Raw genomic sequence first — 4,868 nt, forward strand, 5'->3', positions numbered from 1 at the left:
GTGAGGTTGTTTAGAGACTGGAACCCTTATTCACTGTTGGTGGGAATGTAAAATGGTGCAACCACTATGGAAGGCAGTATGGCACTTTCTCAAAAAGTTTGAAATAATAATACAATTTGACCCAGCAATTCCACTACTGGGAATATACCCTAAAGAAACCAGAACTGCCACCCAAGCAGATATATGCTCACCCATGTTTATCCCAGCTTTGTTCACAATAGCAAAGAGTTTGAAACAACTCGAATGCCCACCAACAAAAAAATGGATAGAGTGGTATATTCATACAACGGAATACTATGCTACTTTGAAAAACAAGGAACTCATGAAATATTATACAAAATTGGTGACCCTGGAAGACATTATGCTGAGAGAAATATCTCAGCCACAAAAGGACAAATCGTGCATAGTGCCACTGTTGTAAAACAGGACTGACATGGGAGTTGAGGGGGAGACTGAGAAAGATGGGATAAATTATGTATACTGCATTGAAACAGATGAGGGAGAGAACTGTTTAAAAAAGATATATGATTAGGTATTATTGTCATGACAGGAGTTCATAATGAAGGCTGCATAGTGGGATGGACTTGTGGGGGGAGGGATTGTATAACAATGAGGTTTGGTTGGTTTTTTTTTTTTACTTTTCAAAAAGAAAAACGAACTGGAGGGAGGGGTGGGCAGGGAGCAAAGTGTGTAGCAATGAATGAATGGAAATTCAAAGTCTCTGTAAACTTTCATTAAAATAAAGTTAAGAAAGAAAAATTTCGAGACTTGCATCCTCTTCCTTCCTTGAGTTCAAACTGCTGCCCTTTTGGATAACAGCCTGGTACTTTCCCTGTTAAGCCATCTTTCATTGCCATAGAGTTGTTTCTGACCCAAGCCTGACCCACCAGGTTTCAGAAGATGTAAATTACAGGAGAGGAAACTTCTTATCTTTCTCTCAAGGCAATACTAGTGGATTTGAACCTCCAGTGAGTTGTGGTCTTAGAGTTGGCAGTCCAACTGCCAATGCACTAAAGCACCAGAGCTCCCAACTATGACATTATAGAGAAAGGAAAATGAAGTTCAGAGAAAATAGTTTGCTGCAGGAAAATTAGCATATGGTGCATGGTTTTTTAATTTAACAACATGCTACTTCATTTTCAGCTCCAATGATTTGTAACTATTATGTCTACAGTTCAGAAAGCTCTGGTGTTTTAGTGGTAAGGAATTGTACTATAATCCTGAAGGCACTCAGTTCAAATCCACCAGCTGCTCTGCAGGAAAAAAAATTAGCAATATCCTCCTGTGCTATTAAACTGCCTCTGAAATCCCACTAAAGGATCAGCTGTGAGTCAGTTATGACCCAATGGCAATGGTACATGCTTATAGTCTAGGGAGCTCTGTCAGCCTAGTGTAAGAAGCTGTTTAGCACTTGATAGGAAACCACAATAACCACCAAATGCCTACAGTCTAGAATATTCATTTTGATCTGTACATTGCCAGTTACTTCTTATCCTTTAGCTCTCTACTGAAATAATATCTTTTTAAAATTTGTTCAATGTAACCAGTGATGCAATAAAAAAGTCCCAAATAACTCCCCCAATACTACCTCAAAACAAACATACCAAACATGATTTCCATTGTTGTTTTTGTTGTTTTGTGCCATTGAGTCATCTGCAACACATAGCAACCCTCTCTGTACAACAGCTCTGAATTCTGCCCTCTCCTGAGCCAGTCTCACTGACTACAACACACCTACCTCCATTGCTCCAGTCACTATATTAATCCATTTCATCCAAGGTCTTTGTTATGAGCAGTTTAAGTATAAGAAAATATAATAAAACATATTATAAAGAATATCATAAATGTCTTATGAAACATAATAAATTTGATGTGAAAACTTGGTAACTTAATAAGCAATGTTAGGAAATTGCTGTTATATATTAGATATAAAAGTAAGAAATATCTTAGGAATCTGCTATGTTGTATATTAGAAATTAGATTAAGAATATTTGTGAAAACATACAGATGATATGCCCAAACATGCCCAAATAGGCCTCTAGTGGATCGAGGGACCAACTGACCACAACATATATAAACCCTTCATAAGGAATTATGACTTATTACTGCCCATGTTACCAAGGGAACACAACTAGTATAGAATATGACTGGCCAAACCCATATTGTGTTGGAACTAATGTGATTAGTTATACAACTTGTTTTGAAACTAAAAAACCCAAAGTTTTAATGTTGTTATTCTTGATATTATTGGTTGAATATAATGAAACCCAAAGTTTGAATGTTATCTGTTGAATATGTAATTCCCCCTAACAGTATAGAAACTCTGGGATCCCAATTAAAACTGCTCTATTGCAGAAAACAATGAGCCGAGCACTGAAGACCCAAGGGCTCCTTTAAGGATCAAAGACTCAAAGGCTCTTTTCAGAGCCAACGACTCTGGCCTATACCATGGACACAAGCTACTGAGACCACAGAAGATGCTATCCACACTGACAGACCCTGGCTACACTAAACTGCTGAACTAACTGAGAATCCACCTCCCCCTCACCAATGACCATGAGAGGCAAAAGAAGGAGATGAGTTGGGATCCCAAGGTGTGAGTGAGTGCTCCCCACTATTAATGAATCAACATGTTGTGATGAATTTATGAATTGCAATGTAGATAAATTGCAATTAACTGTTTAATGCTTGCTATGAATTAATGAATCAATATGCTGTGATGAATCTATGGATTGCAATGTAGATAAATTGCAATTATTGCTATAAATTAATCAATAAATAAATTATAATTGGCTTTTGTAATATGTCTATGAATAATTAATTAAGGCTCAGGGTTCATGACAGGTCTTCCTCTCCTGTGCTGTTCCTCCACCCTTTCAAGCATGATGTCCTAGTCCAAGAACTGGTCTCTCCTGGCCATGTGCCCAAAATATGTGAGACAGAGCTTCAACATCCTATCCTCCAAGGAGAGACTTGGTTTCACCTCCAAGACAGAAAGACTTATTTGTGTTTTGGGGTTTTTTTTTTTGGCAGTCCATGGTATGGTCAAGAGTCTTTTCCAGCACCACAATTCAAAGGCATCGATTCTTCTTCTGTCATCCTTAGCCATTGCTAAGCTCTCTGAATTATAACAAGTAATTGCAAACACTATAGCCTGGATTAGGTGTACTTTAGTCTCTAGATTGATATTGTTGCTTTTCAGCACCCTAGAAAGGTCCCTGAGAGCAGATTTTCCTAATATATTTCATCTTTTGATTCCCTGACTGCTGGTGTTAAGAGTGTTGACTATGGAGCTGAGGAGGTTGTAATTGTTAACAACCTCAATCTCTTCTCCATCTAATATGGTGCTACCAATTGGCCCAATGGTGAGAATCTTTGTATTCTTGATGTTGAGCTTCAAGCCATATTGAAGACTACAGTCCTTAACCTTCTACAGCAAGTGCTTCAGGTCTTCAGGGTCAGCAAGCATCAGTGTCATCTGCATAGCATAGGTTGTTTATTAGTCTTCTTCCAATCTTTCCTCTTCATACATTCCTCTTCATAAAGCCCTGCTTCCTGAATTATCTGTTCTGCATATAGATTGAAAAGGTATGGATAAAATAAAATTTAAAAAATTAAAAAAAGAAAAGGTATGGAGACAGGATACGTCCCTGACACCCTCGTTTAGAGTTTCTTTAGATTTCCATTAGAATGTAGTTATTATTAACTAATAAATTAAAAATCAAGACCCAGATTTTTATATATAAATATATGTATACACACACACACGTACATATACATGCATATATACACACACACACACACACACATATATATATATATATATAACCATTATTGAGCTTCATCCTCTGGACAAGAATTCGAAGTTACTCTCTCTTCATAAAACACAATTACAATTTTAAAACATTTCATGTTTGGCTCTTTTGCCAGGACCAACTCAGCCTCATCTGAATCTTTCCATTTCATGAGAAACATTAATTCTCCCCTACTGTCTGTGGCACCAATTATTCATTCAGGATTAAGACCTCTGGCAAAGCCTTTTGGCTTCTCAGCAGCATCTCTTTTATTCTTTGATTTGCTATCATCAAATTCACTATCAGTTAACAATTCTCTTTTTGTGTCATCTCTTTCTTTACCAGCTTTTTGCTAATTAAGAAATGCTTCAAACAATTGTGGACAGTCTAGATTTTCTTCAAGTTCCCGAGTGTTGTCAGAATGTATAAATCACTTCCACTTGAGGAAATACTCCACTTTCCCATTCACTGCATGTCAGCCCAACACTTTTTTCTACCATAAATTCTTCAGGTTCTACTTCTTCTACTTTCTTATTCTACCCATTCTTTTTCTTTCCCATTTTTTGTAATCACCACGCATGGCCTGGTGATCCCAGATGGGGAAGGAGTGAAGAGTGGTGAGAAAGTGGCCAGAGTTTCCCTGGCTGCAGCTCGTCTCAAATAATCTCTTCAGAAACACTGTCTTACTATGAAAATAGTCACTGCGATAATAATGACTCTGATACTTATATACCACTATAATACTATTCTACTATACTATCATTGTAACTACTGATTGCCCTCAAGTTGGAATCAACTCATAGTTTCAATGAGTTTTTGGAGACAATAAATGGTGCAGAAAAAGATTGCCCACCTTTCTGCCACGGAGCAGTTTGTGGATTCTGCCTGTATGCCTTTGGGTTTGCAGTGCTACTATTACTGAGCACAAAGGATTCTACCCATAGTCAATTGCCAATAAGACAGTTGGATTGCAATATTCAAAGCACTTTACTGAGGATCTGGGAAAGCAAAGAGAATCCTCTCATAAACTGACCCCTCCAGCTAAAGGTGGTCATTGGATTTATACTTAAGCTA

General features: G+C 37.5%; 1 pseudogene; it reads right to left on the reverse strand.

The window, feature by feature from the left end:
* Window positions 1–3,831: 3,831 nt before the first annotated feature.
* LOC102874120 lies at window positions 3,832–4,357 on the reverse strand (annotated as a pseudogene).
* Window positions 4,358–4,868: the final 511 nt, after the last annotated feature.

Source organism: Elephantulus edwardii, unplaced genomic scaffold, assembly GCF_000299155.1.
Source record: "Elephantulus edwardii isolate Elephantulus edwardi_28Jun2011 unplaced genomic scaffold, EleEdw1.0 scaffold00019, whole genome shotgun sequence".
Taxonomy (NCBI): Eukaryota; Metazoa; Chordata; class Mammalia; order Macroscelidea; family Macroscelididae; genus Elephantulus; species Elephantulus edwardii.